At 45.8% G+C, this 25,654-nt stretch overlaps 1 protein-coding gene across 2 annotated transcripts in view; it reads right to left on the bottom strand.

Annotated features, from left to right (window-relative positions):
• Positions 1-25,654, bottom strand: part of BACE2 (beta-secretase 2) — an 86,967-nt gene that overhangs the window by 51,888 nt on the left and 9,425 nt on the right. The gene's annotated exons all lie outside the window — the stretch shown is intronic.

The following is a 25,654-nucleotide window of genomic DNA, read 5'->3' as shown; positions in this document are numbered from 1 at the left end:
CTTTTTTTTTTTTTTTTTTTTTTAGTTTTAATGAGTTATCATTTACACACAGATAAAAACAGAAGATCTTGGATTTTCCACTGGTGAGTTCTGGCATGGTGTTCTCCCAAACCAAGATACAGGAATTCCTCTTATTCCCCGAAGGTCCCTTTATGCTCCTTTCCAGTCAATCTCTCCTGTTTCTCAGAGGCAACCACTTTCTGAATCCTATTACCAGGGATTGATTTCACCGGTTCCTGGACATTATCTGAATGGAATCACGTGGGGTTTTTGTCAGGGGAGCGAGAGGAAGGTCTACCTTCTTCTGCTCAACATGTTTTGGGGCTTCTCGCACTGAATAGAGAGACGATACATGCCCCTTCATGCCTCGTAGCTTTAGGAAATGAATTCTCTTAATTCCCTTTACAAACACAGTCACTAGAAAAGTTGCAGGGCCTCACTACAGAGATGTTTGGATTGATTTCAGACAGAATGCAATTAAAAAATTAGATGATCTTGTTCTCCATTCAAATATTTGATGTTCAACAGCCCGAGCTCCCAAGCCACAACTTGGATTAGATTGGGTTTCACCTGAATTTCACATAAACATTCCAAGGGCACCAACTAAATCTGCATGAACTTGGATTTTACGGGAGGGGAATTGGGATGCCGAGGAATCCTCACGTGCACCACTGAACAGCTGGTAACAAGGAAAATTAGGTGGAGATCTGTCTGCAGGTCCATGGGGCTGGGCCAGATAGTCATACCAGGCAGAGTTCTCCCTTCTTTCTGCTCCTAAATGCTCTAATTTTCAGTGGGCGCTCATATCAGAATCTCTGCATGTTTTTAAAAAAATCTCCTTAACTTCAATTCTTTTAAGAGTTGGGTTTATCTCATTTGCATCCAATTGTACACAGTTTTCTTTTTTTTTTTTAAACATCTTTATTGAAGTATAATTGCCTTACAATGGTGTGTTAGCTTCTGCTTTATAACAAAGTGAATCAGTTATACATATACAAGATGTTCCCATTTCTCTTCCCTCTTGCATCTCCCTCCCTCCCACCCTCCCCATCCCACCCCTCTAGGTGGTCACAAAGCACCGAGCTGATCTCCCTGTGCTATGCGGCTGCTTCCCACTAGTTATCTATTTTACATTTGGTAGTGTATATATGTCCATGACACTCTCTTACCCTGTCACATCTCACCCCACCCCCTCCCCATATCCTCAAGTCCATTCTCTAGTAGGTCTGTGTCTTTATTCCCGTCTTGCCACTAGGTTCTTCATGGCCTTCTTTTTTTTTTTTTTTTTCCCCTTAGATTCCGTATATATGTGTTAGCATACTGTATTTGTTTTTCTCTTTCTGACTTACTTCACTCTGTATGACAGACTCTAACTCCATCCACCTCATTACAAATACCTCCATTTCATTTCTTTTTATGGCTGAGTAATATTCCATTGTATATATGTGCCACATCTTCTTTATCCATTCATCTGTCGATGGACATTTAGGTTGCTTCCATGTCCTGGCTATTGTAAATAGAGCTGCAATGAACATTTTGGTACATGACTCTTTTTGACCTATGGTTTTCTCAGGGTATATGCCCAGTACTGGGATTGCTGGGTCGTATGGTAGTTCTATTTGTAGTTTTTTTTTTTTTTTTAAACATCTTTATTGAAGTATAATTGCCTTACAATGCTGTGTTAGCTTCTGATTTATAACAAAGTTAATCAGTTATACATATACAATATGTTCCCATATCTCTTCCCTCTTGCATCTCCCTCCCTCCCACCCTCCCCATCCCACCCCTCTAGGTGGTCACAAAGCACCGAGCTGATCTCCCTGTGCTATGCGGCTGCTTCCCACTAGCTATCTATTTTACATTTGGTAGTGTATATATGTCCATGACACTCTCTCACCCTGTCACATCTCACCCCACCCCCTCCCCATATCCTCAAGTCCATTCTCTAGTAGGTCTGTGTCTTTATTCCCGTCTTGCCACTAGGTTCTTCATGGCTTTTTTCCCCTTAGATTCCGTATATATGTGTTAGCATACTGTATTTGTTTTTCTCTTTCTGACTTACTTCACTCTGTATGACAGACTCTAACTCCATCCACCTCATTACAAATACCTCCATTTCATTTCTTTTTATGGCTGAGTAATATTCCATTGTATATATGTGCCACATCTTCTTTATCCATTCATCTGTCGATGGACATTTAGGTTGCTTCCATGTCCTGGCTATTGTAAATAGAGCTGCAATGAACATTTTGGTACATGACTCTTTTTGACCTATGGGTTTCTCAGGGTATATGCCCAGTAGTGGGATTGCTGGATCGTATGGTAGTTCTATTTGTAGTTTTTTAAGGAACCTCCATACTGTTCTCCATAGTGGCTGTATCAATTTACATTCCCACCAACAGTGCAAGAGAGTTCCCTTTCCTCCACACCCTCTCCAGCATTTATTGTTTCTAGATTTTTTGATGATGGCCATTCTGACCGGTGTGAGATGATATCTCATTGTAGTTTTGATTTGCATTTCTCTAATGATTAATGATGTTGAGCATTCTTTCATGTGTCTGTAGGCCATCTGTATATCTTCTTTGGAGAAATGTCTATTTAGGTCTTCTGCCCATTTTTGGATTGGGTTGTTCGTTTTTTTGTTATTGAGCTGCATGAGCTGCTTGTAAATCTTGGAGATTAATCCTTTGTCAGTTGCTTCATTTGCAAATATTTTCTCCCATTCTGATGGTTGTCTTTTGGTCTTGTTTATGGTTTCCTTTGCTGTGCAAAAGCTTTTAAGTTTCATTAGGTCCCATTTGTTTATCTGTGTTCTTATTTCCATTTCTCTGGGAGCTGGGTCAAAAAGAATCTTGCTGTGATGTATGTCATAGAGTGTTCTGCCTATGTCACATTTTTCTTAATCCTATCACTTCCTCTGTCACATTTTCTGTTTTAATCCTGCTACTTAGGATTTTTATGGAGGCCTCATCTGTAGCGATGATTGATTAAATCATTAGCCATTGGTGACTGATTCAACCTCCAATCCCTCTCCCCTCCCTGGAAATGAGGCTGAAAGTTCCATCTCTCTACTCTCAGGGTTGGTTCCCCATCCTTCAGGGCTTTCCAATAGCCAGCTCACTGACTTAACGCAGGTGTGGTTGAAAGGGACTTGTTATGAAAGACAAAAGACACCTTTATCACCCTTATCACCGGGGAAGTCCCAAGGGTTTCAGGAGCCCTGAGCCAGGAACTGGGACAAAGACCAAATACATATTTCTTTGTATAAATGTGTGTTTCTTCATATAAATCACAATATCACATATGGACAATGGGAAATCAGCAAGGTCCGGAACCTCACCCATCATTGGAATGAAGCTCATTGTCTTGACAGCAGATGTAGTCCAAGCTGACCTAATAATATATGTAACTCACATGGCCTTGCGTCCTCAGTGCCGTCTCCATGTCCTGGATTTAAAAGGTTCCTGAAGGCAAGATGAGCTTTTCAAGTTGCTTTGGTGAAAGTAGTAGAGAGATGAAGAAGAAAGGAGAAAAACCCAAAAAGCCCAGAATTCCAGGCTCACGGCAGTCATGAAAGCAGGCCGTTTTAACAAGCCTTTCCTGGGTCTCACTGGCAAACACGCACCCAACAGCCCAGCAGGATGCCTGTGGAAAGGCCAGGCCACCTGACAGCCGATTCCCAGGTTGGCATTCCATATCCACACACAATGTTCCTGCACAACCAGCCCCAGGCAAAGCAGACACAGGACCACTGTCCTGGGCATAATGGCCCCATTCTCTGCAGACATTTCACTCTGCTCTCCTGGGTGTGGAATCCCACCTACAGCCTCCGCATCGCACATCAGAACCAAGTCCTCTTATACACTCCCGTCCTCACTTCTGCCACGCTGCACATTATCCCTCCTCGCAGAGGCAGGCGACACAAAACAGAAAGTTACACCCAAACATAGACGGCATTATTTTACACAGAAGACTCCTAACTGCCAGGCGTTTGGCACAGCCATACTCCCCAGCCGTTTCAGCAGAAGCCAGCTTTCAAGAAAATTCAATTTGGAGTCACGGCTCGACCAAGTTGGTCACCACCTCGGCTGTTCCTAAAGGATAAGATTTGAGGCGAGAGATGGCCCAGATAAATGAGGCAGCCACAAAGTCAGGTAAGGAATGGATTTCTAGAGAGCAGTAAATGCTCTGAGTTGGGCTTCAAGTAACGTTTCTGAGCTGCCAACACCTTTTTTCTGTGCGATGACCTGGAAACGGACTTTTCTCACATTGACTTCTCGCCAGGGCCATGATTTTCCCTTGCAAGTCCTAGTCTCAACTGCAAAGGAAAAAAAAATACAGTGGCTTGCCCTATAAATTTTGCAGGATCCACCCTGAAACCACTGACAGGCAAAGGCTCAGGGTGGAGAATTCTTCTGGATGCCTCACCCCTGCTCCACTCACTGAACATCCCCTGCTGCGTCCTCATCCCGGGAATTTCCAACATCATTTCCTGTCTCCTTGGGTTCAGCTCCAAGTACACACAACAGTCTAACCACAGAGCATGTCGTTCAGCCCCGTAAAGGGACACTGAAAATCCATACAAAATCGGGATATGCTTTGCACTTTCGAAGCACAACTGAAAATGATTCAGAAGCGTGTAAGAAACATCATCCCTGCTTTACAACAAGAAATGCAGAAAGGCCGCCGAGAGCTGGAAGTCCCCACTTCCTTCCCTACACTAAGCAGCCTCCTGTAGAACCCACATGCCATTTCTTCCAGAATTCAGGAACGCAGACAAAAATCTGTCTCCACAGGGAGCAAACGTCCTGTATTCTGATGGTCACTGGCTTTTCACCGCTCCCATCTTTTTGCCAACCTCAGGGCTCTTTTATGGAAGAAGGGGGTCCCCACTGTGCACCATGTACACACTGGAGCCTGTCTTCTCCAGAGAATATCCAAGCACAGGGACCCCCATGCGAGTGGGGCCCACGCGCGGTTCGGCACCCTTTCTCCATCCAGCACCTTGGACAGTGCCCAGGGTGACCTAGGTGCTCAATGAACAGCTGTTGAATAAATGGAAGAGTAGGGGACTGAGAGACTTCCACTGAATGGAGATTACCACATGTAACATAGATAGCTAGTGGGAAGCAGCCGCATAGCACAGGGAGATCAGCTCGGTGCTTTGTGACCACCTAGAGGGGTGGGATAGGGAGGGTGGGAGGGAGACGCAAGAGGGAGGAGATATGGGGATGTATGTATATGTACAGCTGATTCACTTTGTTATACAGCAGAAACTAGCACAACAATGTAAAGCAATTATACTCCAATAAAGATGTTAAAAATAAATAAATAAATAAATAAATAAATAGGAAAAATGCACAGTCCAGACAAAGGGAATGTGTTTATTGACTTATAAAAGCAACCTGCATGGTGCACCGACCAATTCTACACAAAATGTGGAGAGGGCAAAAGATCTTAGATGACCTTTTCCAGAAGACAAGAAGGACAAGGTGTGAAAATCCCATTACCCTCTAAATGAAGACTTTCTTCTTTGAAGGATGCTTCTTTGACAATATTCCCCAATTTTAGCAGCCCTACTCAAACTTGCAGAACGAAATTTTATAAAATAATCACGAAACAAGGACAGCCATTATGCACAAGTTACTGCTGGGTGCGAACCGGACAGCTTTTGATGGTGGACAGATTTTTCTCCGTGTCAGGAGGGCAGTCCTGTCCTCACGTCACTGTGGCTCTTCATGTTGCTGGGCAGTGACAGAGCACACAAGGCCTGGGACCCAGACCAAGTCCTCCTCCTGTCCCGTCCCTCTGCCCCCTCACGCAGGAAGGGGGCGGCTGGCCTCTTTCACAGGACGCCTGTGAGGCGTAAATCCAGTCATATGAAGCAAGTAATAAACGTCAGTGCCGATCACACACGCAACTTTCAGCAGGAGGAGGGGAGACAGGTCAGTCATCGGTGGCCATTGACACAAACTCCATGACACTCCAAGGAACCTCTGGCCAGGGCCGGTTCTGGAGCAATTTGAAGCTAACAGATTCTCTAGGAAGATTCCTTTAGGGGACAGTCAGGACTCTATATCGCCATGCCCTGCTCTGCCTAGACAAAGCTTGCTTGTTTTTTTTGTTTGTTTGTTTTAAATTTATTTATTTTTTATTTTTATTTTTGGCCGCGTTGGTTCTTTGTTGCTGCGCGTGGGCTCTCTCTAGTTGCAGCGAGCGGGGGCTACTCTTTGTTGCAGTGCACGGGCTTCTCATTGCGGCGGCTTCTCTTGTTGTGGAGCACAGGCTGTAGGTGCATGGGCTTCAGTAGTTGTGGCACGCGGGCTCAGTAGTTGTGGCTCGCGGGCTGTAGAGCACAGGCTCAGTAGTTGCTGCGCACGGGCTTAGTTGCTCCGCGGCACGTGGGATCTTCCCGGACCAGGGCTCGAACCCATGTCCCCTGCATTAGCAGGCAGATTCTCAACCACTGCGCCACCAGGGAAGCCCCCGCTTACTTGTTTTTAAAATGGCACATCTTATGGGGTTTTATTTTCCTCCTTTTGTTTTGATGCAATTATGAGCCACCTCTCATGCTCTCTGCCAGCGAGCGGAGGTTAATTACAAACCACACACAGCGCTGTCTTTGAGACCCAGGCAGTCCTACATCCTCCAAAGGGCCTTTCAGTGGCGGCCCTGATCCATTCCTCTCCTCCGACAGCTGTGCCCTGATTTTCGGCCCCCTCCCTTGTCTGAGGCCTTTTACTGGCCTCTCATTTCTCCAAGGTGCACAGGTTTCCTCTCAGTGAGCTTGTAAGTTGCTTGAGGGCAAAGCCCTTTTTCTTAGTCTTTGGAACAATCTCCATAATGACTACCTTTGATAGGAATTCGATAATCACCTGGTCCCTAAGATAGGGAGGAAATACACATGAACTCCACCTAGGAGTGGAAAGCTGATAAAGAAGGTAAGCCTGCCAAGAAGCTGGAGAGAATTCACCGGGCCAAACTCCTGATACATTTGTGCACAGACTTTATTTAGCTTTTCTAGAATTGGCTAGGGTGGCTAACTTAACTTCCCAGTTGCTATATGATCACACGCTTCCTCTTAAATATCCAAGGCTAACCAGAGGTAGGAACAAGATGATGGGGTGGGGGGAGTTTGTTGGTGCCCTCCACCTGGCACCACACTCACTCCAGCTGCTGGGGCTCTTCCAGCATCCAGGGTGCAGTGTGGTTCCTTCCCAGCCCTGTCTGATTCCCAGTAAAGCCCTAGTCATACCTGCCAAAAAAAAAAAAAAAAAAAAAAGAAAGAAAAAAAAGCCCTCCAGCATCCATGTCAGGCCTGAAGTGCCCAGGAATGAACGCTCACTGCTGGGCGCAGCCCTGAACCCCAAATACACAGCTGACGGATGAAACTTCCACGTCCTGATCCCCGGGCGGACGGCTCTGAGTGCGCCCTGCGCCACCTCCAGGATCCCCTGTAGCGCTGCCCTGCATTAGTCTTCTCCTCCCTCCTGCCTTGCTGCCCTGCCCCGACCAGTGTCTCCGGGTAGAGAGTAACAGGGAAGGTTGACTCACACAAGCCTTGCCTCCTGTGCCCCAGAGAGACGAGACATCCGTCGGAGGAGCTCCCTCCCCACAGGTTCACCACCCGTGGAAACCTCCAGACTGTGCACGGCTCCCACTGCCCGTTCTCAATTCTCGGTTGATGCACTGGGCGATAACCCCGCAGAAAGCCATTTGCTAATTGCCGTAATAAGGAAAAAGGTGGCATTAAGGAGAAGAACTGGTTCCGCGTCTAGTTAGTGATTAGCAGCTTGAGATTCCTCAGATATCGATGCCTCTTTTTCAGCAGGTTAATAGATAGGAAAATTAGCAGATAATTTCAATAATGGCTCATTTAACACAACGATTCCTAATTACATTAGCAACCCATCTGCTGAAGTCTGCCAGCAAGCAGAACGCACAGCAGCGGGGTCCTTTGCGGCCTGGCTCCGCAGGGCTGTGTGCCCACAGTTGTGACACGGGATTGTAGGTGCTGATCTCGTTAATCAGGTTCTCTTGGGGCCTTCAATTCTGGAAATGAATCTCATTTACTTAAACACGCCTTGTTGAAGGAAGCAAAAATAATTGCCATGCGCCATTTCTCCACTTTCTAAAATTAAGGTTGTTTTTATAGAGAAGGAAAAAAAAATCATTTTCAAAGGGCTCCACTTCACACAAACAGATGTTACCGAAGTTAGCTACGAGGGGCTTGATTATACAATCTATTCAGGCTCTGTGCGTGCGCGCGCGCGCGTGTGTGTGTGTGTATGTGTGTGTGTGTGTTCGTGCACGTGCTTCCCTCTCGCAGATGGGGCTCTTGCTAGAAAAACACAGCCCAGAGATCTGCGGATGGCTTCCCTGGTTGCTGGGAAACCTCAACTGCCGAAGGGCTGCTGGGGAGGGGGAGGGACACCAGCTTGGCTGTCTGATCTGAACGTGGTGGCAGTTTTCCACTGAATGCTTAGGGCTTGGCAGGTTGAGGCCGGCTGCAGAGGTGGTAGGCTGTAGGAAGGTTAAGTGCGGCGGTCTAGGAAACTAAAAGTCACCCCGAAATCAGAATCCTTCTGGACACGGGAGCTGCCACTACCTCTGCAGCTGAAACCTGTCACCGGGGTGATGGGACAGTTACTGGAGGGAGGGTCTGCTCTGTGGTTGAGTTTTCTAACTTTTCAAACAACCCATCCCTGTTAGGAGGAGCGGAAAGGCTGGATTTCTAAGGTGGGGGGAGGAGATTTCATCACACGCCACAGCTGATGCCCTTAAATGTGCTGCAACTATGTCCGTTCATGGGACGCTGGTTTCAAGTTCATTTTCTACCTGTGGTCCCAGGATGCACGCTGCACTTCCTCTAAAGCAGAGTGGCATGAAAAATATCAGCTTTAGCGTCTGTTAGACCTGGATTTGAACCCTGGCTTAGCCTCCTGTGAATGAAAAATACCACCTGCCATATCAGTAAACAAAGGATGTTATATCCATCAAGCCATCACATTACAGCCTCCTTGATGGTGAGCCCTGAGGAAACTCAGGATGAGAAAGCACAGGATATGGCCCCAGGTAGCTGAGGTGCACATCAAAGGAATGATTTCAGTGAACCCAGACTCTTGCATCTTCCCATACATAGAAAAGCACTAAATCCGTTAAGTTGAGATGTCTGGCTTTCTTTAATTAACGATAATATTTTGATGTTCTGACTACCTGGCCTTTGCTGCAAAAACTCCTCCTGTATATCCCGGGCGCCCCCCCCTTGCCTCTTCAGAGCAGGTCCTCAGAGAGACCTGAGATGCTGTGTCCTGGGCTTAAGTCCTCAGTTTTGTCCGCCAAATAAAACATAACTCTCAACTTTTATGTTATGCTTTTTTTTTTTTTTGCAGTTGACACTCCTATTGGCCGTGGAACCTTAAGGGGCACATGAGATGCCCCTCATGTATGTGTGATACACCCAGAACAGTGCCTGGCACATTGGGGTGTTTCAATTCCTCGGAGAGGGGCAGTGTGACTTGTTTTCCTCTTGCTACAGGGCTGACTTCTCAAATACATCACTGTGCCAAACGTCACACGCATCCAACTCCCCAACAGACTTTCACGCCAAGTCTCCGCACTGCAGCTAGTGTGGACGCAGCCCAGAAGTAACGTGCATAAGCTCCAGAACTGGCACCCCTGTGTGTTTAGCAGCCTTTCCCCGTGCACCGTGGCTGGTCCTGCTGCAGGTGATGCTGAGATGGACGTGACCATGCACTGAAACCTTTGGGGGTGCCCTGTGTCAGCAGCACCTGCACTTGGCCGGAACTAGGCACAGATCCATCCGGGAACGCTCTAATCCCAAAGCCAGGAATGCAGTTTTCACTCACCCTGTCTTTTCTTCCCCACCATGGAGTCAGTATGTCCTATCTATTCTACTTCCAGAATGTTTCTAAAACTGTTCATGTTCCTCTCTCCCTTTCCACCTCCCTGGCTCACCCCAGTGTCTTTGTGTTGCTAGCTCTGAGCACAGCGCCTGGCACACAGTAAGTGCTCAATAAAGCTTGCTGAATGAATGAATGGCGCCCAAACATCACTGAAGGCACCCTGTCGCAAGAGACGTAAGTCCAGTTAGTTTCTGCTCTCTCCGGCCTGGGTTTTCTCAGGGTCCAAGCCCTCCCCGGGGTTTTAGTGAGTTCCAGGGTCTCTCAATCGCAGCGACTCCTGGGCTCTGAGGACAAATTTTAACAGTGGTGTAGCAATAGCATTAGAGTACACTTGAGAAAGAAAACAATACCCTAAGGCCACTGCCCTAACAAAGCTGCACCTGGGGGTCTCCACCGTCAGGTCTCATCCTTACATGTGAGAGTTGACCCTGGGTTTGTTTCCCTTAATATCCCAAGGCTCCAGCCATCCGTTCAGGCTGCTGAGAATTAGAGACAACATCTGCACTCAAGTCCAAGGGTGTGATCACGCATCCAGGGCTGCCCTTGGTCCAGCAGAGCCAGGGCCAGAACCCGGAGCCACTTCACCTCTGGGCTCAGAGCTCACAGAGTAGCTGCCATCACACCTGAAGAAGGTACTTGGTTTTCTGCCAAGGGCTACACATGGCAGCACACTCTCCAGGGATCACGGACTAAAGGGGGTCTGCTCTAAGCAGCCTCGCGTCCACCAAGCTTCTGGAAGTGAGAGCTGGAAGCCAGAAAGTACCTCCATGTTTGCAAGGGGAAATTCAGAGACAGGTAGGCTGGATGCTTCCACTTGCTTGGCCAGCCCCTCCCTCTTTGCAGGCAAACTCGGGAGGGGGCTAGGGAGGCGGAGAAAGAACACAAGGGGCGCCCTTCCTATGGAGGATGTCAGGGCCCCAGGGACCTCCCTGGGCTGCAGAGTTCCCCTCAGCCTCTGAGGTTACACAGTCTGCCTGCTGGCAGGATGCAATCCCACCGATTGAAGAATGAAAGCTGATATTTAAACAGACACGGATGAGAGTCACAAGGCTGGATGGACCTCATTCACTGATGCCAATAAACATGATCCTTTTTCCCACAGAAAGGAAAATTCGCGCCGAACTACTTCTCAGAAAGCACTATTAAAAAGGACAAAAGCAGGTCTGTCTCCTTATTTTGGTGATTGTGGGGGGAAGGGCTAAATAGGGAAAGTGCTATTAACAGAGGGCAAGTCAACCTTTTCTTCCCCAAAGAGATGACTACAGCCGCTCCCTCCAAAACCCACTACACATTTCCAGGGACTTTAGGAGACATCACTTTAGCTAAAAATCGGTTCTTCATGCACATTTTTCAAAAGAGTTTAAACAGATTCTCAACAAAGGCGTAATGTCTTAACCCTCAAGACCTTTCTGGAGTTGCAATAAATTTTCCCTTTTGCTCAAGAGTTGATAACTTTGAATGGAAAGCCATTTCAGATTTGAACTTGCAGAAAAAAAGACATGGGATTAACTTCATCCTGGCTCCCAACATTCAAATATTGTTACAACTTTCAGTAAATGTGAAAAAAAATAAAGATAAAGCATATATACTCACTGCTGCAACAGGCAAGATTTTCAAGTTACTATTACTATAAAATGGTTACTCCTCACTATTATTCTAGGTATCAAGATTCATTTTATAAATTGTAGTAAAATACACAAAACATGAAATTTAGCATCTTAACCACTTTTAAGTGTACAGTTCAGCAGAGTTAAGACATTCACATTATTGTACAACCATCACCACCATCCATCTCCAGAATTTTGCATCATCTCAAACAGAAACTCTGTACCCACTAGGGACTTCCCTGATGGTCCAGTGGTTAAGATTCCGCTCTTCCACTGCAGGGGGCCTGGGTTCGATCCCTGGTGGGGAAACTAAGATCCCGCATCCCATGCGGTGCAGCCAAAAATAAATAAATAAAATCAAAAGAAAAAAAGAAACTCTGTACCCACTAAACAACTAATTCTCTATTCCCCACTCCCTCAGCCCCTGGCAACCACCATTCAACTTTCTGTCTCTATAGATTTGACTCCTCTACGGACCTCATGTAACTGGAATCCAATATTTGTCCTGGCTTATTTCACTTTGCAAAATGTCCTCAAGTTTCATTCATGTTGTAGCAGGTGTCAGAATTTCCTTCCCTTCTAAGGTTGAATAACATTCCGTTGTATGTATATTCCACTTTGTTTTTGGTCCATTTATCCATCAATGGACACTTGGGTTGCTTCCAACTTTGGCTACTGTAAATAATGCTGTTATGAATGTAGGTGTACAAATATCTCTTCGGAATCCTGTTTCAGTTTTCTTCGGAAGATTCATTTTTTTTCAGTGAATATTTAGTGAGTGGTGACCACATGCCGGGGCCATGGAGACAGAAGATATGGGCCCCTTACGGAATTTATCACCTACCATTCAGACCCAAGACCAGCCTTCTCTTCTGTAATGGGTTTCAGTCTCTGTTGAATTGGCTATAGGACTGGTGAGGAATAAAGCACAAATAACTGTAGTTGACTTATTTGAGGTTTTTCCACTGAATTAAAAGTTTAATTTCTAAGCCCTTTCTCACTCCAGTCAACACTCTTAAAGAAAAAAACTCCCCCTGCTTATGATGATATTTATCAAGGTACTATAATTGATTTTAACACTGTGTAAAACACAAAAGAATTAGGAAAGTAAATATCCTAATAGGGAAATGGACTGCCAATCATATTATTTCACATTTGAGCATACAAATGACTGCATCATAACTGCACTGAATCTGACCTGGCCAAATAGCTTTTCGAGGTTAGCCTCTCGGAGTTTATTTGAAATAAACTCCATGTACGTGTAGTGAAAATACACGTACAATACTATCATTAAGTGCTTTGAAAGCAGAAATTGTGATGTTAAGTCCTAAGTATCACAAGGGTACAAACACCTTCTAGCAGCAGCCATGACTGTACGTGGGTACGTTAATGGTAATGATTGATAATCTAAGATTCCTCATGTGCACCTCTGTGTGAAATGCTGTGACCTAGCCTTTAGGACGACATCTTCTTAAAATCTAAAATGGCATCTCCATTTTACAGAACCTCTTTGCATGCTGATCTGATAGGCCCAAACTTGGAATGTATAACACAAAAGTGCCATTGTTTTCAGATTTGCTACCCTTCGCTAATTTCAGTCCAGCCATTTAAGAAACAGACATTTCTATGTGGTTCGTAAAAGGTTTTGGTATTTTTTTCTTCTTATTAAACCCACGAGGAAAAAAAAATATTTTAATAGGCATATGGCGATCAAAGATATCATTCTCTGCTGGAAAGATTTTTTAAAGCCCTTCCAAGTAAATTCCTCTCAGGAAAGACATTAAATCTCCACATTATTTATGGCGTCCAGATATTCTGAAAGAATGCTAGCCCAGAAGAGAAATGACGGATGCATCTCTCTTTTGCGTCTATGCCAGCAAAATACAGATGTTTTCCTAATTAGGGTACAGAACAGCCACACGGAAACCTTCCAGAACATCTTGGAGATGGGAGAAACTAAGACCTAGCAAAAAAAAACCTGCAACGTATTAACCTTGGCAAAATCTCCAACAAACATGTGACTGCCCTTGGGTATCACCATCAAATATGACAGATGCTGAAGAAGTAGAGACAGATCCACCTCTTCCTAATTCCAGCCTTTCCCATGGACAGTGGACCCACACCCCATTGACCACTCAGGACAATACACCCCCAACTCCCCCATCCCTCCTCCACATCGTCAGTTTTTCCCTCCTCTACCAGGACCACACCCACCTTACAAGCAGGTTGTGATATTTCCCATCTTAAGAAAGATGACACACAACTTTCTTCACCCCACATCTTCCTCCCACCTCAGCCCCATCTCTCTGCACTCCTTTTACAATAAAGCCCCTAAAAGAGTTGACAGCGAATCTTCTCCTCCGGTTCCCACTGGGACCCACCACCCGGTGGGAACAGGTCTTCCCTACATCAACCACGATGATCCTCACGTGCCTAAGTCAACCCTTAGACCCCCCTCCCTGGGGCCGTTGTGGGATCTGTCACTGATCACGACTCTGCTTCCCTCGGCTTCCGGACACACCATCTTCTAGTCTCCTCCCATCCCTGTGGCTTCTCAGGGCCCTGGCCGATCCCTCTTCCCCTCTCCAGCCTCTAGGTTTTGGGGTGTCTCAGTCCCCATCCTTGGAGCCCACCTCCTCTGTCTAGACCCACCCCACGGGGATTGCATCCAATCTCAAGACTGTACACATCTCCTCTGCCCAAGTGACTCTCAAATTTAGGTCTCCATCTGGGACCTCTTGCTTGAACTCCAGACACAGATTCAGCTGCTCCTGGACCACTCACCTTGGATGTTACAAAAGGCATCTCAGTTTGGCTTTTCCAAAACTAAACTCCTAATTTACCTAGTAAAGCATGTCACACTCATCCACAACAATCCCACCCCCCGCTTTTCTCTTACCCCCTCTCCTACAAGCTGCTGGAAACTCCTTGGGGCTCCTCCTAACACAAGCACACGCTCTTCCCAAGAAGGGCCTTTGCACTGGCTGTTCCTCCTGCCGGGAACACCCTTCCCCACGTACCTCACTCCCTCTTTCTTTAGGTCTCAGCTCCCAAGTCAAAGGTGCCTTCCCCAGCTATCCTATACAAATTAGTCACACTCTCAGCGTGACTTTGCCCATGTTTTAATATTTTTCATAGCCTCTACCACCATCCAAATACAGTACATTTACTTGATCTGTCTGTCTTTCCTCACTAAATTGTAAGATTCAAAGCGGCAGGATTTCTTGTTACCATGTCTCACTGCTGTAGCCTCTGTGCCTAGAAGAGGGCCAGGCAAGTATTCAGTGCACATCAAATATTTATTGAACGTGTTTAGTCACTTGTGAATTATAGTAACTGCCTTAACAAAATAATAACCAAACTCAGCCACTAGATTAGATTTTATTACGAAACACAAAAATTGAAGAATTGAAATGAACCTTAGGGGGTCGTCGTTTTGTCCACTGGAATCACTCCAGGAATTAAAAAAATATACGGAATCTCCAACCCAGAGAATGAAGCCTGGAGTTCATGCACTTAACAAGATGACTAATGATCAGCCGGGTATGGGGACCACCGATGTGGTCCAGCCTCCCCGTAACGTAGCACTGCTGTCTAGAACCACCCTGACAGGTGGTCAGGTTTCTGCCGGATGCCTCAGAGATGGGAAGCTCATTACCTTATGCTCTAACTTGTCACAGGTTCAGGGTATTCATTTTGGAACGCTCTTCCTTGCTCAGTTTAATTCAGCAAATATTTTTTTAAGGCCCTACCCTGTGCCAGGCATGATACCCCATCCTGGGATGAAGGGGTATCAAGAGGGACTCGGTGCCTGTCCTCAGGGAGTTTCCAGTCAGCTAAATAGTTCACGGTCCCCACTGCTTCCCAGGAGACCTAGCCTGCCCTCTGCAGCAATGCCCTCTTCCATGAAGCAGCTTGTTGAATATCTGAAGTGCGGCGGAGTGTGCCCTACATAGAGCCCATGGCGCCCCTCCTCTGGGATGGTGGGTGGGCAGGAGGTAAACCTCCCTGGAATCCTCCAAGCCTTGGTCACATGACCTGACTCCCTGCCCCTTCCCCACCATGGTAGCTTCTCAGGGTCCCGTTGAAAGCTAACATCCAGCCTCCATACGAACTTCCAACAATCCACTAATCAATCATCTAATGATCAATTTCCGTACATGTCAACTCAACATTACCCACGCCGTGATACACACAACAAACACTGAATTGCAGTCACACCTGCCCACTTAGCACAAAGACCTGTGAAAATAATTCATAGGAAAACTTGTATTACATGATTTCACAGTTCCCTAATACATTAAAAACTACAGAAAAGCCGACATCGGACAAAGGTGGGATGTGAACTTGATAAAGATTCTTTTAGAGCTCCAATACACCCTGCTCTGTCCAATCAGGGCCTCTGTTAGCAGCCAACTGAAGTTTTAAAACAATCAAGTTTTAATCCTTGACAACAATCCTAAAAAAGGCTGGGCTTGCAAGTTTGGAAAATATAGATTACTGTCTGAAACTGCCAAAATTACCTCAAACTTTATCTCCTTCACTGACAGAATAGATTTCCTGCAGAAATGAGTGTGAGTGCAGACCTTGGAAAGAAATCTCCCCACGCCATTTCCTGAACTCTGATTTACAAGAAGAGTCTCGCAGTCTTACCACCGAACGTTAACATGCGCCTAACGAGTGCGCCCGCCACACCTCTTGGTTTCTGGACAAAAGGGAGATTGGAGCTGCTCAGTCTTAAATCTTCTCTCCCCAGAGGAGGCTGCCAGGTTTGGAGATCAATGAACTGCCCAGATGGAGATGAGACCATAAGAGTCACAGCTGAAAGCTTCAGACGCTTAAGTGCCAGGTTTTGTACAAAACATCCCAATCCTTTTGGTTTCAAGTGCTCAGAAGACAGGCAGCGAGATGGTCTTAGCCTTTGGAAAACTGGCTATAAAAGAAGCCACAATTTTCTGATTCACCCGAATGTCACGATTTTGCCCCAACTGGATGTGTCTTGATTTGTGAAAAACAAATAAACTTAACTCTATGAAATGTGTTTCTCATAGGTCTACCTTCAGTGCAAGAAGAGAGCTGAACAGTGCCCGGCACACAGTGGGTGTTCAGTGTGTTTCTGTCATATTAACGTTCATTTACTGAAGAACAAAAGACTTAATAGGACAAGTATTTTTTATGGTCCAGATGGGATCTTACAGCATAGGGACGATTCTTGCCCGGAAGGTCCTCCCCTCCTCATTCCTGCCAACGTAAAATGATCCGAGATGTTGGGACGGGAAGGGTGGGGGGCCTGGGACACTGGAAACCTGTGGAATCTGAGTGAGGGGTCGGGGGCCAGAGCTGGAACGGCCGTGTGCATTCCGCCCCCATGAGGAGCTGCACATAAGCAGGAGGTGTTCGTTTGCTGGGACGGCCAGAACAAAATACGACAGGCTTGGGCGCTGAAACGACGGAAATTCATCGTCTCACAGCCCTGGAGGCTGGAAGTCCAAGATCAAGGTGTCAGCAGGGCTGGTTTCTCCTGCAGCCTCTCTCCTTGGCTTGCAGACGTCAGCCCTCTTGCTGCCCCTTCATGCGCTCATCCCTCTGTGCACAGGCTCCCCAGGGTCTCTCTGTGTATCCTCATCTCTCCTTTTTGAAAGGACACCAGTCAGACGGGATTAGGGCCACCCTGACAGCCTCATTGTATTACTCTTCAGAGGCCCTGTACCCCCAAATGCAGTCACATTCTGAGGTTACTGGGGGTCAGGGCTTCAACGCATGGATCTCGGGGGCACAATTCAGCTCATAACAGGGGCCAGGCCGGCACAGTGCGGGGATGAGGCCCTGAGACCCTGCAGACCACGCAGTTTCGATCCGAGACCCTGTGGGCACGGGAACACTGATGTCCAAATCCAGAGCAGGAGGAGATGGCGGTGAAGACGGATTGGACACTTGGCTAAGTGTGTGCAGCTCAGTCTATTCAAATAAACTGTACAAACCAAATACACTGAGGCCTGAATATAAAGGCTCAACAGATTAGGACAGACTCATAAACAAGTGTCACTCTCACTGTCATCACCAGCTGCGCTGATGTCCTCGCCACCAGAGCCCAGCAGGAGAGGGGACACTGCTCCAGGCTCCATGGGAGGAGGCTGGACGCAGGGCCCTCGTGGAGTGGGGGGCAGGGGCGAGGGTCAGCATGGGCCTGCACCGGACCCAACAGCAGCCGTGGGAACCTTCCCATCCTGGCTTGAAGGGCAGGTCAGGATCCCAAGCCAGAAGAGAAGGGAGCTTGAGCGGTCCAGTTACGGCAGCTGGCCACCCTGATGGAGGACAGAAGGGCCGTCCCAGGAAAACTCCCTACCCCTCGAGTCCCTGGGTGATGCCGCTTTCATCCGGGCACCCAGATCAGATGCTTCCTGCTGTGCACTCGGCAGGGCCCCCGCCACCCACAGAGGCGTCTCCAGCACCTTGCCCCTCGCCAGCCTCCTCCGGCCTCCTTCTGCCTCTGCTTCCCACTGGAAGCCAACCCACCTCCCCCCGACACACACAGGCGGAAAAAGCGGAGCACATGCCACCTTGACTTCTGAGACTGCCTCGTAAAAAAGTGGGCACTGCTAAAACTCAAGGCGTGTAACTCCTAGAGGCTAGTTGGAAAGAGGGGTAAGTACGCACACACAGGCACCGCCTGGCAACCACCGCTGGGAGTTGATATTTATGGTTTAGATAAAGCTTTCAATTGTCTAATTCTATTCTGGGACTGCTCTGGCGGAGGAGCTTATTAAAGAAGGCAGCCGGTCCATTCTCCAGAAGGCCAAGTGTCAGGGACAGACCGGAGAGTGAACAAATGAATGGCTATTTTCTGAGCATCTGTGCTTTTCCAAGGACTGGCCTGAGGACCAGACACATTGGCTCAGTTCAGCAATGGGCAGTTTCTCTTGAATCAAACCAGGTCCACCCTCCCTTACAAGGCTCCTGAATTCTCATAGACTAGTGAAATTTTTGTTTAAACTGCTCCATCAAGGAAAATATATCTGAGTATTCAACCCCTATACGTGTGTCTATCCATAACTTATGTGCTAAGAGGCAGCTTGGCGAAGTGGTTCAGAGCACACGGTCTGGGACCAGCTCACTCATTTTGAAATCCTGGCTCTGGCCTCATGCAGTGTGTTGCCTCAACACTGTGACTGTCTGCGCCTCTGCTTACTCATCTGTAAAATGGGGACAGTGGATGGTAACCTTTCATCTTCCCAAATGTCAATAAGTAGCTCCAGCAAACCAACCATAAGGTACAACTTATCTCTAGGTTGTTATTTTTCTTGAACAGCTGAAATTCTCTGGAAGATTTTTATCCAGGTAGAAAATTCAGTTTCCAGGTCAAGGGTTCAAAACTATTTTCATAGGTAGCAAACTTATATCATTTTTGGTTGTAGAAACCAAATCATGATGGAGACATTTAAAGATATCATCTTCAAAAGACTCTCCATAGCAGGAGTTTCTGTTGAAAAGCTGTTTCCAGCTCAGGGTTAAAATATCACCTTAAAGACTTCCCTGGTGGCACAGTGGTTAAGAATCCACCTGCCAATGCAGGGTACATGGGTTCGAGCCCTGGTCCGGGAAGATCCCACATGCCCCGGAGCAACTAAGTCTGTGCACCACAACTACTGAGCCTGCGCTCTAGAGCCCATGAGCCACAAGTGCTGAGCCTGCGTGCCACAACTACTGAAGCCCGTGCGCCTAGAGCCCGAGCTCTGCAACAAGAGAAGCCACCACAGTGAGAAGCCCGCACACCACAACGAAGAGTAGCCTCTGCTCGCCTCAACTACAGAAAGCCCGCTTGCAGCAACGAAGACCTAACACAGCCAAAAAAAAAATAATAATAATAATAAACAAGATAAATTTTTTAAAATATTTAAAAAAATAAAATAAAATATCACCTTAAAGGACATGTTTTAATTATATTTGTTATTTTTTTTCAATGCCTATGAAGTAGCATGCTGCTGACGGCCACTTACAATTGCAATAAAGGTCAGCAAATCTGGAACTGTGGCTTTCTGGGAAATAAAGGCATGTAACTCATCTTCAGAGGTCTTGTCTTTAAAAACAAACCAGACCAATGATGTGCTGAAGCCTGAAAACTACGGCAGCCTCTGTAAGAAGGGGAGCGTGCGCGGGCACAGAGGCTGGGCTCACATGGCTGCAGAATCCGCGCAATGTTGGCGACTTCTGCCCTGGACAATCTCGAGAGAGAGGCACCTGCACGCGCTGAATCCACTTTCTTAGATGCACACTGTCCTCCCTTTTCTCCACCTTGCTGTCCTCACTTGAAGCTTTTGAAGAGCATCCTCGTTTCTTTGCAGCTGCCTCCCATTCCACGGGACAGATGTGCCGTGGTTCACACCCCCAGTCCCCTTCCCATGAGCATTTGGGTTGTTTCCAATCGTTTGGTATTACAAGTAACATTCCAAAGACTAGTCTTGTGAATTACTTTTCCTATTTTTGCCCAATGTAACTTTTGTGTAATTTCCTAGGAGTGGCTTTCTGAGCCAAAGGATAAATGCATATGAATTTGCCCAGACATTTCTAAACTCCCCTCCATAGCCTTTGTAGGATGGGATAACATTTTAATAGAAATTTCTCTTGTCATACAAATGCCTTCAAACAAGCTCTGCAAATTGCTCTTCCCCATGCTTTAATGAAATCTTGGCCAAAGCTATATTTTTCTAATAGCTTTTTGGCAATAAATTTATTTTTAGGTATTATAAGTCCCGTCCTCTTTAACGTCGAAGCTTCTTTCTGGCATCCAATATAATGGGCCTGCCTGAGGCTCAGAGATACAGAGGGGAAGGGGAGGTGTGGTTGGATTTATTTCTATTTCCCCACCTTGATCACAATGATGCCCCAGATTTCTCCAGGACTGAAACAGGGGGAGTGGAAAGGTAAGGGGCAGGAACGTTGTTATTTGACTTCACGGATGGTAGATTCTGGATGTGGCTGATGTCTACATGCAGGGGGCTCCTTAGAACCACTGTCTCCTCCTCCCCATCCCCACCACGGATGGCTCCCACCTGCAGCTTCCTGCGGTGGGCAGAAACCCACTGCTAGTCAGTTGGCCCTTTCTACTCCCTCCTTAGTCTCTAGTGCCTGACAGTCCAACCCAGAGGTCAGCCAACTTTTTCGTATAAAGCCAGATAGTCAGTATCTTAGACTTTGGCAAATGGTGTCTGTCTCATGCACTCAACTCCGCCACTGTAGCACGAAAGCAGCCCCACATGACATGTGAACAAATCATATGGCTGTGTTCCAATAAAACCTTATTAAGGAAACCGGCAGACGTGGCCCACAGGCCTTAGTTGGCTGATCTCTGGTCTACCCCATACAAACTCCCTCTGGTGGTCCTCTCTTGTGGGGTTCCTTCTGTGGTGACCAAAGCCTAGATTCCTGTAACAGGGACACACCTTGATCACTGGAAATAAGCGCCTTGTCCATAACAGCAACAAAGACAATAGTGACAAGATTTTTAGACGTGTTCTTCTCTTCTTTGGAGAGTTCAAGGAGAGGAAAAGAAGGACTAATTGCCCTAAACTATTTTTTAATTATTATTAAGCTATTATTTCCCCCCAAAGATATGATGATGCATCATTTGGAATGCTTTTGGCTGCAAGTAAACAGAAAACTATAGATTTAGAGTAGCCCAAACAAGTAGGGGTTTATTTTTCTCCATATCAAGAAGTCTCTTGAGAAAGTTGGTATTAGATAAACATCTCAGGGAAAGTCAGTGTCAGATCTCTGCTGTTCCCCCTGACCTCTTGTTCAAGGTCAGAAGTTGGTTGCCCCTGTGGAAGGCCTTGCATTTGCATCAAACACAGGAGGGAGGAGAAATTATAATCCCAGCCACACCTGCCACCTTTATCAGGAAAACATACACTTTCCCTGAAATCCCTCAGGAGATCCCATTTAGATCCCATTGTCCACAGCTACGTCCTTAGTCGCAAAGGATGCTCCAGTGAACAGATTCAGGCTGGAGAGAAGAGACTGGGGAAGGTGTTTTAGTTTGGTCACTCAACTGAAAATAGCTGCCACAGGTCAGGTAACAGAATCATTACCATTGCCATGTTTCAAAAACTAGACATGGACACACATAATGAGAACATACTCCATACCCTGTGTACATACAGCCTTGAACTTCCAATCAGCCTTGTAATGTTTCTCTTTTAAATACAAAAAGACAGCCACAATCACCAGCTATTTGAGAAAAGCCTCTAGGTGAGACACAGAGACCATGACAAACACCCTGAGGAAAGGAACTCAGAAGATAAGGCAGGAAGCTGAAAGAAAACTTCAAAAAACAGTCATAATTTTCTCAGAGTAATAGAAGGTATGCAACTTTGAAACAAGAATAAGGCACAATCAAAAGAGAAACATTCAGAGAAGTGTTCTTGAAAATTAGAATTAAGATAGCAGAAATGAATATGGAAAGTAGAACCAAAAGACAAAGAGATGGGAAATAGGAGAGACCACACAGGATGGCCCCAGCATCTGGATAATAGGAGGTCCAAAGGAGAGAACAGTTACTAAAAAATTTCTCAGAACTGAATGTCTTGAAATTCTAGACTGAAAAGACTCACCAAGCAACCAGCATAAAAAAAAAAAAAAAAGACATCATCATGAAGTTTCAGAATACCAGGTCTAATAATAACACATTTACAATATCTCATGTATAGTTCATATACAGTTCATAGACAAAAATCAGAAATCACAATGGCATTGGGCTTATCAACAGCATGAAGGCAGATGACAATGTAAAACTAGCTTCAAGACTGAGGGTACTCTACATAGAAAACCCTAAAGTCTCCACCAAAAATCTATTAGAACTAATAAATAAATTCAGCAAAGTTGCAGGATACAGGATTAATATTTGGTTATCTGTTGCTCTTTTATATACTAATAATGAACTATCAGAAAGAGAAAGTTTTTAAATCACATTAAAAAGAATAAAATACTTAGGAACAAACTTAACCTCACCTTTCAGACTTAATACTCTGAAAACTATAAATATTGATGAAGGATACTGAAGATGATACTAAGAAATATAAAGATATCTTGTGCTCTTGGAGTGGAAGAATTAATATTGTTAAAATGGCCATACTACCCAAAGCAATCTACAGATTTAATGCAATCTCTCAAAATACCCATGGCATTTTTCACAAAACTAGGACAAATAATCCTAAAGTTCATATGGAACCAGAAAAGACCCTGAATTGCCAAAGCAATCTTGAGAAAGAAGAACAAAGCTGGAGGTATCACCCTCCCAGACTTCAGACTATACTACAAAGCTACAGGAATAAAAACAGCATGGTACTGACACAAAAACAGACACATAGATCAATGGAACAGAATAGAGAGCCAGAAATAAACCCACACACCTATGGTCAATTAATCTATAACAAAGGAGGCAAGAAAATACAATGGAGGAAAGACAGCCTCTAACAAGTGGTGTTGGGAAAACTGGACAGCTACATGTAAAACAATGAAATTAGAACATTTTCTCCTACCATATACAAAAATAAAGTCAAAATGGTTTAAAGACTTAAATGTAAGACCTAAAACCATAAAACTCCTAGAAGAGAACATAGGCAAAACACTCTTTGACATAAATCGTAGCAATATTTTTTTGGCTGTTTCCTAAGGCAAAAAAATAAACAAATGGGGCCTAATTAAACTTAAAAGCTTTTGCACAGCAAAGGAAACCACTGAGAAAATGAAAAGACAACCCTTGGAATAGGAGAAAATGTTTGCAAATGATATGACTGACAAGGGGTAATATCCAAAATACATAAACAGCTCATACAACACAATATCAAAAAAAACAACCCAATCAAAAAATTGGAAGAAGACTTGAATAGAAATTTTTCCAAAGAAGTGATATAGATGGCCAATAGGCACATGAAAAGATGCTCAACATCATTAATCATCAGAGAAACACAAATCAAAACCACAATGAGATATCAACTCATACCTGCTAGAATGGCCATTATCAAAAAGTCTACAAATAACAAACACTGGTGAGGATGAGGAGAAAAGGAGCTGCTCTGACATGCCCGGCTTTTGGAGCAGTTCCTTATTCATCTGCTTTAAAATTGTGCTTTGAGGTTCCTACACTGTTGGTGGAAATGTAAATTGGTGAAGTCACTATGGAGAACAGTATGGAGGTTCCTCAGAAAACTAAAAATAGAATTGCCATATGATCCAGCAATCCCACTCCTGAGTATATAGCCAAAGAATAAGAAAACACATGCACCCCAATGTTCACAGCAGCCCTATTTACAATAGCCAAGATGTGGAAGCAATCCAACTGTCCATCAGTAGTAATGGATAAAGAAGATGCAGTAAGCGTATATACAGTTGGAGAGAGGAAAGGGGGAGGGGCAAGATCGGGCGAGGGGATTAAGAGATACAAACTACTATGCATAAAATAGATAAGCAACAGGACATATTGTACAGCGCCGGGAATTACAGCCATTCTCTTGTAGTAACTTTTAACGGAGTGTAATCTATAAAACTACCGAATCACTATGCTGTACACCTGAAACTAATACAGTATTGTAAATCAACTATACTTCAATAATAAAGAAAAAAGTCTCTGAGGGATATACATCAAGGTGCTGTTGGCCAGAGGAGCCGGGACCGCCCGGCTCCTGTGTCTCCACTCACTCTTGGGTGGGGATCGGAGGTGGTGCTGACTGAAGGACCGGCAGGAAACGGGAAGAGGGCACCACTGACCCCCAGAAGCCCCCCCCACGGAGCTCTGGTGAAGCCGGGCTGGGGCATGAGGCTCGGATTTGAGGTTCAGCAGGTCCCTGCCTCCGCCGGAAGCCTGAACACAAATACTGGGATTTCTCAGTTCTCCGGCCAGCCTCACGGTTCATAAACCCAGGACAACAAGGCGTGCGTTCTAAGACGCAGAGGTGAACAGGCTCCAAGTGAACGACCTGCTCAGACGTGGAGAGGAAGGTGAGGACTCCACCCCCACCGCCAGCCCAGCCTGAATGGGCACTGCAGCATCTCCTATCTGGGTGAAGCAACCAAGGAGGTGGGGAAATGGAAGTCACCCACGTCCTACAGGGTGAATGAGCCAAAATGTACATACACTTACTGATCAAAGGACAACAAAAAGTATTTTATATATTTTTGAAATTTGTGTATACTGAAGAATTGATGTTATGGAGACTATAAGCAAACTATTAGGTAGTAAATTCTTACGCACACAGGGGAGCCACACTTGGGTGAATGTGGTTATGGATTAGATGACATGTCAGTGTCCCTGGATCAGGAACTTGGCAGTTTTGTGACCTTTGCATGCCTGCTCTTCCACATCACAAGGCGCCAGCCACTCAAAAGGTTTTGAAAATCCTTATGTTCAGAGCATTCGATTTTCAAAGGAGGTTTTGTGGTTGTTTTTAACCTCAAACGAAATCTCTCTTTGCCCCCCAACCATTTTCTCCCAGTGCTTACACATCACATCTTCCTTTTCCAGAAAAAAGTTCAAAGTACACGCAGCAATGAGAGGCTCGCTCCGGACTGACTCACAGAGGCTTTCGTGAGTTAGATTCTAGAACACTCCAGGAAGTTAGGATTTTAAAGCAGAGCTTTAAAACTCTGCTTTGTGACTCGTGGGCCAAAATGATGCTCTCAAATACATTCAGTGGCAGAGAGTAATCATTCTTTTATTCCTCAAATATTAGCCCAGCCTGCGCCAGCCATGGCTCCAGGCAGGAGGGGTGCCGTGGCCGCAGTACATTGTGCTGATGCCAATAATTCTGTGCCCCTGACCCTAAAGTCTCCTGGGACTCTGCCTGCAGGCTTCTCTTGCCAGCAGCTGCAGGACCACAAACCTGCCCCCGTTAGCCCTCACCCAGGACCAACCGGAGTGGATGGTAAATGTCCAGCTCCTCTGCCCTTCAGCTGGGACAGATGAGTCTAGGTGACATTCCCTCTCAGAGATCCCAGGGGACTGAGCCCACTGCCCACGCCTGCAACCTCTTCCTTACCCACACTTCCCCATCCCCTTCCAAGTGAACTGTCCAACTCACATCCTCGTCTCAGTCTGTTTCTGGGGAAACCCAAACCAAGACACAA

Source organism: Balaenoptera musculus, chromosome 4 (genome assembly GCF_009873245.2).
Source record: "Balaenoptera musculus isolate JJ_BM4_2016_0621 chromosome 4, mBalMus1.pri.v3, whole genome shotgun sequence".
Lineage (NCBI taxonomy): Eukaryota > Metazoa > Chordata > Mammalia > Artiodactyla > Balaenopteridae > Balaenoptera > Balaenoptera musculus.
This window is presented reverse-complemented; position numbering and strand designations above follow the sequence as displayed.